Source organism: Neophocaena asiaeorientalis, unplaced genomic scaffold (assembly GCF_003031525.2).
Source record: "Neophocaena asiaeorientalis asiaeorientalis breed wild unplaced genomic scaffold, Neophocaena_asiaeorientalis_V1.1 scaffold123, whole genome shotgun sequence".
Lineage (NCBI taxonomy): Eukaryota > Metazoa > Chordata > Mammalia > Artiodactyla > Phocoenidae > Neophocaena > Neophocaena asiaeorientalis.
The window spans coordinates 4372453-4385153 of NW_020173666.1; the positions used below are offsets into that span (position 1 = coordinate 4372453).

At 41.6% G+C, this 12701-nt stretch overlaps 1 protein-coding gene and 1 pseudogene across 1 annotated transcript in view; both read left to right on the plus strand.

Moving 5' to 3' along the window:
- SASH1 (SAM and SH3 domain containing 1) overlaps positions 1 to 12701 on the plus strand; it is an 856260-nt gene that overhangs the window by 629252 nt on the left and 214307 nt on the right. The window lies entirely within an intron of this gene.
- Positions 5878 to 6154, plus strand: LOC112401549 (60S ribosomal protein L37a-like; annotated as a pseudogene).

Genomic DNA, 12701 nt, shown 5'->3' on the forward strand with positions numbered 1-12701 from the left:
CAAATCCTGGGTTCTTCCCTTACTACTAAGGCCCTGGACAAATTACCCAACTGCTCTGTAGGGATGGGTGATAGATCCTTTCTCGCTGGGATGAAGTTCGAATAGGGATGATGGTAATAGGTCCTTTCTCACCAACATGTAGGAAGATTAAATAACATTTGGTAAAACATTTACCTAGAATCCAGCCTAGAACATAACTAAGTACTTGATGCCTGGTGGCTACTGTTATTTTTATTCTTACACAGAAAGGACTGCACACACTAATGCCCCAGGTTTTAAATAGTACTTCATAAATGTCAGTGCGGAGCTGCGAACCTCAGCTTGTCTGATCAAATCCCAAGCCCTCACTCATAATGGAGAAAGAGCGTGGGGCAGAAAAAAAACATGGCTTGAAAATTTCCACTGCCCTTCTATCTTGTTGGGTGGAAAATCACCTGGAAAAAGCACCAGATTTTTTCTGAAGTCTTCAGCACCTCAGTAGTTTCTAGCCTCAACTCTCTGTGCTACACATTGACATTTACCTTTTCCAAAGAATGGGAGTTAAAACCCACTACCACAGCCATTGTACTAAAATGCATCGAATATGGTTCCCACTTTTGAAAGAGGCAAAGGAAAATTTCATGAATGCTTAGTAAGTCCTTGGTGTTAATAAGACATTTACACACGCGTGCGTGTACGCACGCACACACACACACACACAGTGTTGACTTTGCTTTGCTTGTGAGTAAATCCTAATCTACTGTCCCTGTTTCAGTAACAGCACAAGAGAGCATTTTGGATCTGGAAAGGTCTGAGACTGTGTCTAATCCAGTGTCTTCACTTTATAGATGAGCAAACAAAGGCCCAGGATAATGAACTAAATGAGCCCCAGGTGTCCTGCTATCCACTTTAAAGGTGGCTTAAATGGAGCTTTGGGGGAAAGTAATGAGTTTTGATGCCTCAGTGGGGTGGGCAGGCTCATTACAGGGGCATCTTGAACCCTTAGAGAAAGGAGCTCTCTGCACACATGTGTGCATACTTACACACACACACACACACACACACACACACACACACACACACACACAGACTCCTTGCTCCCAATTTTGCTTTGTCCTCAAATTTCAGAGAAGGAGCTGAAGTAAACACATCAACAATCAAGGCATTTTTTGAGCAGAATAGATCCATTATTCTTGGGGTGAGCAGATTCCAGATTCTGATTTCTGTTCTTAACTCAGCTTCTTCTCCCTTGGAGAGAGAGAGAGAGAAATGGAGAAAAACCGCAACAAACAATATTATTCCTAACAAGAACTCTTTCACCTTCTTTCTGAGTACTGATGAAAGGCAGCCACCCCACAGGGTAGAGAGGCATTTCCTCAGTGGCCTGTGGCACATTCAGATTAAGCTGATGGTCAGCACCACGGTGGAGGCACGCGGAAGTGCACTCTCCCCTCATCTGAAGAAGTGCAGGTGCTTGAAGAAGAGTATGAAATTGTTCCCAGCATGCCTTTCTCCCTCAGACTCCAGCCCAGGTGAGGGCTGCGTGATGACAGCAGTGCTTCACCTGCTGGGCAGAGCCAACTCTGGATTGCCCACACCTTGCCCCACGGTGCAATTTCTCACATCCGACATTCTGACAGGCTATGTTCCATCCTCGGCACTAGAGCAATGGAGACTAGGACGCCGTACAGTTCTGGTAATTTCCCTGTAAGTGTTGGGAAGCCAACTGCTTAGTGTTCTTCCAAACAATGAAATTTAAAGTTCCATATTATTCTAATACCACTTATATGTATTGACTTTATTAAGCCATTTCTAGTTACCATTAAAACTTATTGAAAATTCTTGTTACATTAAATATCCATATCTATGGATATTTGCATATTCTTCAATACATTCTTCTTATATGAGTAATAGTGATGTTTACTTAGCATTTACTATGTTCCTTGGCCCAGTATTTCATGTGATTCTATGAGCCCCATGATACTCATAGCCCCATTTTATAGATGAGAAAACTGAGGCTCAGGGGGCTTGAATTATTGACCCAAGGATGATCATCTTAGAATACTGCTCTGTCGGAAATACCATGGCAGTCCAGATGTTGGGACTGCACACTCTCACTGCTGAGGGCCCGGGTTCGATCCCTGGTCAAGGAACTAAGATCCCCCAAGCCGCTGTAAAGGTAGCACACTGGGACCTACAGAGCCCGGGTATCCAGAGTTCTGTACATACCATGTTCAGTGCTCGTTTGGTGGCAGTTTGGAGGAAGGAGGCCAGGGCAAGGGAAAGAAGTGTGCTGAGGACAGGAGTCACCGCGTGGAGGCTCTGACTGCCTCTTGTTTAAAGGATTTGGAAAATTTAGCAGAATATTGAAGGCACATTTTTATACTTGTGAAGGCAAAGGTCAAGAGTCAAAGGTGTGCAGCTGTGGAGGGTTAACCTCTGTGTGAGGTTAAGCTAAGGGAAGAAAGGTCTTTAGAGAAGAGAATTTCTTTGTTGCTGAATTCTAGCATTTTCATGTGGCCAGCGCTGCTCCTCCAAAAGCAGGAAGAAACTTCTGTTGGTTTTTTGTCTTTTTTTTTTTTGAATTTTATTTGATTTATTTATTTTTACACAGCAGGTTCTTATTAGTTATCTATGTTATACGTATTAGTGTATATATGTCAATCTCAGTCTCCCAATTCATCCCACTACCCACTCCCACTGTCCCCCGTTGGTGTCCATACATTTGTTCTCTACATCTGTGTCTATTTCTGCCCTGCAAACCGGTTCATCTGTACCATTTTTCTAGATTCCACATATATGCGTTAATATATGATATTTGTTTTTCTCTTTCTGACTTACTTCACTCTGTATGACAGTCTCTAGGTCCATCCGGAAAAGCATACCGATAAGGGCCTGTAACGTGAAATAGGATTCATTCATCATAGAGGGTAGGACTCTGGGTCCGGGTGTAGCACTGCCCCACGGAGCCGCTGCTGACCTCAGGGAACTACAAAGGAGAGGCCCCGTGGAGAGTCACACCACTGCCGTCACTCGGGAAGCCATTTGCTTCCTTAGTTTGTTTATTTTCCTGAGAAAAGATAATGATAAGACAGTCAGTTATGGATTTATTTATTAAGCAACTTGTATTTGATTGTGACAACAGTTTAAGATGAGAGCACTGATATTTACTTTGAGCTAGGGGTGTCAAATTTAGCAGGAAAAAAATACAGGATGTCCAGTTAAATTTGAACTTCAGATAGACAATTTTTTCGTACACATACGCCCCATGCGATATTTATATTTTTGTACCAATTATTGTGCAGTTATTTGTATTTTATCTGGTAACCCTATTGAAACATCAATGTAACATAGCAGCAGTACCTTCGGTAAAAATTAGTGCATGGCTGTAACTTACAAGTTTTAAGGGAAATAGCATTCGTTAAAAGAAAACACAGTGAATTGCTGACTTGAAAAAAGTTTTACCATAATTTCTTATTTGGCAATTTCCCACTTTAAGTCTATAAATTTGCTCTCAGAGAACCAGCAGATAATCATATTTTCTCTCAAGTCAAGATATCATTACGTTATTCATAAGTAAAGCATACAGGACATTTTGCAAGCACTTAAAATACTTTGTAGATAAATGTTTGTGTGTTAAAGGAGGGAATTCATTCAATGCATACAACAGATATCCATTGAGCACTCACTCTATCCTAGACATCGTTGAAGGTTTGGGGAGAAATAAGGAAAGAAAAAAAACCAAAACTTCCCTGTCCTCTTGGGTCTTCACTTTAGAGAATGGTTTTATGAGGCTGTGTGAATTTTAGACTATAACCAATCCCAGGAAGCTGAATGATATTTTGTGGGGCAATATGATGTTATAAAGATTTCTTTTTCGTAATTTAGACTTTAGATATTTATTTTTCAGCATTTATTGGTGCTACAAGAATTGTACATCCTGATATCATTTAAATCCTTTAAGAAGTTCTCAGGATTTTATGCCTGAGAATTATATAAATTTAAAAAGCCTTTGGGGTGAAAGGTCAAACTGAATTGGGGGGGCACAAGAAGCAAGACATTAATTCAGGACGTTATCTTTAGTTACAAATTCTCAACTCTTAAATAGGAGTAAATTTACAGGGTGCCTGTCCCATCCTCTCCCCATACTTGAATGAGGGTTCTAGGAGCAGGGAATGTTGTCAAGATGTTGGGGAGGAGATGAAACTTGAAGTTCCTAGGGCCTGTTTCCATTGATGCATGGATATCAGTTTAGCAACATATTGTAGTCCTTATTCTACACTTGAGAGGTAGTAAATTGCTTTCGGGTAGAAATAATTAACTCTTTCCTATGACTACCTTACCATAACACACTGTCAGAAATGATTTAGTAAACTGAATATGGAAGGCTAAAAACCTTAATATAGTTCCAAGAAATAAATTGATTAATGTGTCCTTTTTTCATTAGTATGATCAGATTCACAAGATGACTTCACGCTAATACTCATTTTCATAACCTCTCTTGTCTGTCTCAGCAGACTCAAGGTTGGAAGGGTGTAAACTGTTATCTAGTCTGACATGCCCGTGTCCATCAGATGCTTATTTTCTCTGTAACATCCTCACCAAGTGGTCCAATGCTTTTAGGTACCCTAGAATAAATTTCATAGAATTGTTTAAAAAAAAAAAAAACTCTTTGCCGCCCAGAAATAAGATATTCTGTTCCCTTCATTTAGAGCAAGGAAACAAGCTCAGGCCAGAGTTTCAAAAATCTTAAAGCAGTACAAAGTGTTCCCTGTATGTTTTACTTGAGGGAAGAAAACTAGCTGATAAACCATTCTTTATTGGTGGCAATAGCAGTTCTATATCTAAAACCTAACTAATGTTCTGTATCTAAATAGCATCTGTATCTGAAAACAACTAACATAATGATTATTATGTACCAAACACTCTACTAAGTCATTTTCATGTCATTTCTTGTTGAATGAAAAAAGTCATCATTTAATTTTCACAAGAACCTTAAGATAACATCTTATGTTCTTGGTTAATAATGATGATCAGAGTGAGAGTTGGAGAAGTTAAGTATCTGCCTACCATTTTAACATTAGAGGGGACTTTGGAATCATAGAATCCAGTCTTCTAAGTTTCTAGGATTTGCCATGATATTTGTATCATAAAGTGAGTGTGGGAAACCTTAGATCCATGGTGCTATGATTTCATACAGCCTTATTCTCAAAGTCACATGATATGTCCCCATGCTGCAAAAATAGTCTATACCTATGTATATCTATATCTTTCAATATATCTAGTAACAAATGATTGAAATTATTCTTCTCCCAGTTTGACCATGGATAAGGTAAAGGAGATGAAAATGTGTTTGATTCCAGGCACCTCTGTACTTTAAACTTGATTAAAAAATAAAAACATGACTCATCCAACAGCAGCAGAGTACACATTTATCTCAGCACAAGTGGAACATTCTCTAGGATGGGCCATATGCTAATCCATAAAACAAGACTCAATATAAAAGGACTGAAATCATACAAAGTATGTTTTCTGACGTTATAGAAATATATTAACAGAAGGAAATGTGGTAAATTCACAAATATAGGAAAATTAAACAATACACTCTTAAATAATGAATGGATCAAAGAAGAAATTGCAAGGAAAATTAGAAGATGGGGGCTTCCCTGGTGGCGCAGTGGTTGAGAGTCTGCCTGCCGATGTAGGGGACAGGGGTTCATGCCCCGGTCCGGAAAGATCCCACATGCCGCGGAGCAGCTGGGCCCGTGAGCCATGGCCGCTGAGCCTGCGCGTCCGGAGCCTGGGCTCTGCAACGGGAGAGGCCACAACTGTGAGAGGCCCGCGTACCACGAAAAAAAAAAGAAGAAGAAAAGCTCTCTGGGCTCAGTTTGCAGCAACATGGCTAAATCCACCAAGAAGGACAGAATCATCAGTAAACACAAGACCCTTATGGTTTCTACCTTGGGAAATTGGTGAAAAAAAATTGAAATCAGCCTGCATTCTAAGTTCACTTGCTTTTCTATGGCAAAAGCAAGATAAAGAGATGAACTGTGAGGATTTGGCACTCTAATTCCTGCGTGAAAGTAGTAGCTGGTGGTGCCTGGACCTACAACACCACTTCTACCATCACAGTAAATTCATCATCAGAAGACTGAAGTAATTAAAAAAACACTAGAAGCTCTACCATTTGAAACATTGCTAACCCGTAATAAATGGGCTAATTTATGTAACAAAAGGAAGAGGAAGAAACAGAAGGGGGGAGGGGGAGAAGAAGAAGGAAGAGACAAAGATGGAGAAGGAGAAGAAGCGGCAGAGGAGGAGGAAGAGGAGGGATCTCAAATCAATAACCAAATCTTCCATCTTTGGAAACTAGAAAAAGAAGAGCGAACTAAACTCAAAGCAATCAGAGAGACGAAATTTAAAGACTAGAGCAGAAATCAATGAAACAGACTCTGAAAAACAATAGAGAAAATCAATGAAACTAAAAGTTGGTTCTTTGATAAGATCAACAAAACTAACAAACTTTTAGCTAGCCTGACCAAGGGAAAAAGAGAGAAGACTCAATTTTTTTTTTTGACATCTTTATTGGAGTATAATTGCTTCGCAATGGTGTGTTAGTTTCTGCTTTATAACAAAGTGAATCAGCTATATGTATACATATATCCCCATATCTCCTCCCTCTTGTGTCTCCCTCCCACCCTCCCTATCCCACCCCTCTAGGTGGTCACAAAGCACTGAGCTGATCTCCCTGCGCTATGTGTCTGCTTCCCACTAGCTATTTTACATTTGGTAGTGTATATATGTCCATGCCACTCTCTCACTTTGCCCCAGCTTACCCTTCCCCCTCCCCATATCCTCAAGTCCATTCTCTAGTAGATCTGTCTTTATTCCCGTCTTGCCCCTAGGTTCTTCATGACCTTTTTTTTTTCTGAGATTCCATATATCTGTGTTAGCATACGGTATTTGTTTTTCTCTTTCTGACTTACTTCACTCTGTATGACATACTCTAGGTCCATCCACCGCACTATGAATAACTCAATTTCGTTTCTTTTTATGGCTGAGTAATATTCCATTGTATATATGTGCCACATCTTCTTTATCCATTCATCTGTCGATGGACACTTAGGTTGCTTCCATGTCCTGGCTATTGTAAGTAGTGCAGCAATGAACATTGTGGTACATGACTCTTTTAGAATTATGGTTGAGAAGACTCAATTTTATTTTCTTGGACCATCATTTTTTTTTTCTTTTTTTAAATTTATTTATTTATGGCTGCATTGGGTCTTCGTTACTGTGCGTGGGCTTTCTCTAGTTGCGGTGAGCAGGGGCTACTCTTCGTTGCGGCGCGTGGGCTTCTTATTGCGGTGATTTCTCTTGTTGCAGAGCACGGGCTCTAGGTGCACGAGCTTCAGTAGTTGTGGCACACAGGCTCAGTAGTTGTGGCTCGCAGGCTCTAGAGTGCAGGCTCAGTAGTTGGGGCACATGGGCTCAGTAGCTGTGGTTCGCCGGCTCTAGAACACAGGCTCAGTAGTTGTGGTACATGGACTTAGTTGCTCCGCGGCATGTGGGATCTTCCCGGACCGGGGCACGAACCCGTGTCCCCTGCGTCGGCAGGCAGACTCTCAACCACTGCACCACCAGGGAAGCCCTTAGGTATAGATTTAACAAAAGGAGTGAAAGATTTATCCACTGAACACCACAGAACATTGTTGAAAGAAATTCAAGATCTAATTAAAAGCAAAAACACCCCATGTTCATGAATCAGAACACTTAATATTTGTAAGATGGCAGTACTCCCCAAATTGATCTACAGTTTCAACACAGCCCCTGTAATGGGACCCAGAATAGCCCAAGCAATTCTGAGAAAAGAAGAACAAAGTTGAAAGACTCACAATACCCAATTTCAAAAGTTACTACAAATCAAGCCAGTGTGGTACTGGTATGAAGAAAGACATATAGATCAATGGAATAGAATTGAAAGTCCAGAAATAAACCCTAACATATATGATCAATTGATTCTCGATGAGGATGCCAAGACAATTCAATGGGATAAAGAATAGTCATTTCAACAACTGGTGCTGGGACAACTGGATATCCACATGCAAAAGAATAAAGTCGGACTCCTTCCTCACATCATGCACGAAAATTAAACGGCTCATAGTCCTAAATGTAAGAGCTAACTATAAAACTCTGAGGAGAAAACATAGACATAAATCTTTGTGACCTTAGGTTAGGTAATAGTTTCTTAGATATGATGCCAAAGTACAAGTGACAAAAGAAAATATTGGGGTGGGCAAAAAGTTCGTTCAGGTTTTTCCGTTCAGCTTAACAACCCAAACGAACTTTTGGCCAGCCCATATAAATTGGATTACGTCAAAAATAAAAACTTCTGTGGTGCAAGAAATAACATCAGGAAAGTGAAGACAACCTCGGAATAGGAGAAACTATTTGCAAACTCTATATCTGACAAGGGACTTGTATCCCGAATATGAACTAATGAAATTCAGTAATAAGAAGACAACTCAATTTTAAAATGGCAAAGGATTTGAATAAATAATTCTCCAAAGAAGGTATTTAAATGACCAATAAGCACAGAAAAAGATGCTCAACGTCTTTTGTCATTAAGGGAATAGAAATCAAAACCACGTTGAGATACCACGTCACACCCACTAGGATGGTTATAAACAAGAAGAGACACTATAACAAGAGTTGATGAAGATGCAGAAAAACTGGAACCCTTGTTCATTACTGGTAAGAATTTAAGCTGGTATAGCTGCTTTAGAAAAACAGTTTGGGAGTTCCTCAAAGTTAAACAGAATTTTCATATGACTCAGCAATATCACTCTTAGGGATATACCCAGGAGAAATGAAAACACATGTGCACACAAAAACTTGTATACGAATGTTCAGAGCAACATTATTTATTTTGAAAAAATGGAAACAGCGCAAGTATACATCAACTGATGAATGAATAAATAACATGACTCTTGAAAACACTTTGCTAAGTGAAAGAATTCAGTCACAATACACCACATATTGTATGATTCCATTCATATAAAATATTCTCAATTTGCATATTTATAGAGACATAAAATAGATAAGTGGTGCTTCGAGCTTGAAGTGAGGCTTGGAGGGAGGGAATGAGAATTGCCTACTAATAGGTACAAAGTTTCTTTTCAAGGGCATGAAAATGTTCTAAAATCAGACTGTGGTGATGGTTTTACAACCCTGGGAATGTGCTCAAATGCAATAAATTGTACACTTTAAATGGGCGAATTATATTTTAATGTGAATTATATCTCAAAAAAGCTGTTTTAAAAAATAGGACATAGCATCCTGCTTTATTCCCTCCTAAATCTACCAGTACTTATACTATCCCTCAAATCTTTTCAATAATTTTATTATTGGGAATTCCCTGGCGGTCCAGTGATGAGGACTTCGTGTTTTCACTGCCTTGGGCCCAGGTTCAATCCCTGGTCGGGGAACTAAGATGCCACGGGCTGCACAGCATGGCCAAAAAAAAAAAAAATTATTATTGCTCTTTCAAGACCTAGCTTTAAAAATTCACAACTTCTAGAAAACTTTCTTAAAATAACTCCTATGTTCTGTACTAATCAGTTTCTTCAGAATGTATTCAGCTGTTTAACCCCTGCTCATATGCTTTTGGTAATTGTTTTAGAGTCATATTCTCATTGACATTCCTGAGCTGAGACTAATTTCCCCAAGTCCTCTGTCTTCATTACCTTCTGCTACAGGGTTACCTGGGAAAGCTGATGATTCTATTTGTTCCCGAGTTTATAGTCAGGAGCTCACCAAAGCTCACTCTCAATCCGAGGAAGCTTTGACCTTGATCTCTATTTCAGAGGGCCCAGGCAGTAGACAGCAGGCTGACTCAAAGGGTTTGATGAGAGTTGAATGAACTGCTATTTCACAGAAGTGTGGCAGGGATTAAAGAACAAGGGATAGTATGGGACTTCCCTGATGATCCAGTGGGTAAGACTCTGCGCTCCCAATGCAGGGGGCCCGGGTTCCATCCCTGGTCAGGGAACTAGATCCCACATGCCACAACTAAGAGTCTGCATGCCGCAACTAAAGATCCCACGTGCCGCAGTGAAGATCCCACGAGCTGCAACTAAGACCTGGTGCAGCCAAAATAACTAATTAATAATAAATAAATTAAAAAAAAAAAAAGAACGAGGGATGGTGAAGCACCAGACACTAGTAACTGCAGGAAGCCTGTACCACCTCGAAGCCTGAAGGGAAAATTGGGGAAAACAGTTGTTAAGTCAAGAACCATAACCCTGGAAATGGGCTCATCTCTGCTGAGTTCCAAGCTTAGAGGAAGGTAGCAACTGTTAAAACCCTGGCAGGAGTTGGCACTGTTAGACATTGATAGACACCCTACCCTACCTTCTCTCCTTACACTCTCCTATCCTCCACCATTGACCCAACCCAAAGGAAGCCAGAGGACCAGGACTCAGGGCACCATCAATAGACATCAGCCTCCCAGGAGAAAGATGGCAAAGGAGGCAGAGATGGATCTAGAGGAGCTGATGGTCACTAGTCTCTAAGCACCAAGGTACCAGCCTCTAACTGGGTTCTAGGAAGCCTCTCCTTGGTTGTCAAGGAGCATCACAGCTTCCACTTCTCTGTTGCTTGTGCTGCGCTCTGCTTTGTACTTTGTGGCCCTTTCAAAATCAGCTGTTATTTCAGCCCCCAATAGGTATCTCCAGGAGAGGGGGGGTTCTTTGATCTTGTTGACACAGGAGGGCTGTCTCTCCAACTAGTATTTATAGCCCTTCCTTGGGTTTACAGAGTAATCTTTTCCTTCAATTTTCACAGCCTCTTTCCCTTACCTGGGAACACAGACAGGTCCCCTCAGGGCTGAGCCAGGGGCAGATTTCCTTCCCCACCCCTCCATTCCCCCTGAGAGCGAGGCCATGGAACGCATCACCCAGCAGCCCCCTCAGGACAACTTCTTCCAGCCGACAATCATTGTGTGTCCCAAGCTGAGCTATAAGGCTTTTTGCACTCTCACATCCAGGGAGAATTCCTTATTGGCCGTTTTATATTTTCTTTAATTGACACTGGGGCAACAGTGGGAGGGAGTTGCTACAAGAGGAGCCTTAATATTTTAGGAAAATGGATTATTGTGTTTTACTTGTAATATAGTGGTGACCACAGGGGCTGATACCAAGTCACATAGGACATTTTGCCCCTGCAGATAATACAGCCTGATGGTAGTGCCCTCATATTTCTTTTGTCATTATCTTGCAATATGTATTGGCTTAATTTACACTCAGACCTAAGGGGTTCTCTTGTATTGTCACCCCCTACAGAGTACCATGACTTTTTTACAGGCTTATTTTAACAATTTAAGGACTTATCTTACTTCTGAGTTTGCAACTATGTTCCAAATCCTTGAGGTTGCCAAAACTCTGACCTCTGTAAAAGTGAAACATTGTTGGCTTCACTGTTTTTTCTTTTTCTTTTACTATGGAATCATTCAGTAGTTAGTGAATTCTGAAGCTTCCATCATGTGTCAAGTTTAGAGGAGCAGAGGTAGGAAATGTTATCCAAGCCAATGTGGATGCAGTGCTTCTCAAATTGTAGTTCCTGGGGATTCCCTGGTGGCGCAGTGGTTGAGAGTCCGCCTGCCGATGCAGGGGACGCGGGTTCGTGCCCCGGTCCGGGAAGATCCCACATGCCGCGGAGCGGCTGGGCCCATGAGCCATGGCCGCTGAGCCTGCGCGTCCGGAGCCTGTGCTCTGCAACGGGAGAGGCCACAACAGTGAGAGGCCCGCGTACCGCAAAAAAAAAAAAAAGAAATTGTAGTTCCTGAACCTGAAGCATCAGCACCAGCTGGGAACTTGCTAGAAATGCAAGTTCTCAGGCCCAGCCCTGGCCCTCTGGGAACCCTCCAGAAGGTTCTGATGCAGCGTAAAGTTTAAGACCCACTGGTCTAGTGTACCAAGGGAGGACAGGATTATGTGTTAGTCCGGGTTCTCTTCACTGCTTAGATAATGGACTTCACCATTGAAAGGAGCCTTTGAATGAGCATCACCATACCCCTGCCTCGTTGCTTTTGTTTTGCTGTCCAAAAAGAAGGCCATGTGAGGCTGGTCTGAGTTCACTCAGTGGCATCACAAGTAGTTAGCCCACTGAGTCTCAGAAGCCAGCTGTGCCCAAGGATTGGGAGAACTTCATCCTGGCCACAGGACTTGGTCAGTACCTCTGGGAATCAACTCTGTGCAATGTGCTCAGTACATATGTGCATGATGACCCGACCTCGGTGTTTTTAAGCATATGTGGTGACAGTGCCTCTTAGTTATCCTTGGGTGCGCCAGAGAACTGGCCACTTGCCACATTCTGAGCACAACCCTCAAAGGCAACTGGAGAGGAAGCTGAGAGCCCTGTCCTAAAAGATCTTACAGTATACCAAGCTGTCAAACCCATTAAAAAATGACATCTTCCTGGAAGAGGATATGTATAAACCAGGTTCCATGGCTGCCCCAATATTTTCATGCATCCTATTGTATTTACTGCCCTTCCACCCACTGCTGATCCTCAGGCTCCAGAGGAGGGTGTATGATTTGTCCTGAGAATCCAGCCCTACCAGAATGGCCTGTCATCTTCCTTATGTTGCTAATGGGCAGCTGCTTTTTTTTTTTTTTTTTTTTTTTTTTTGGGGGGGGGGGCCCCTCTCTTTTTGGGGCTTCCCC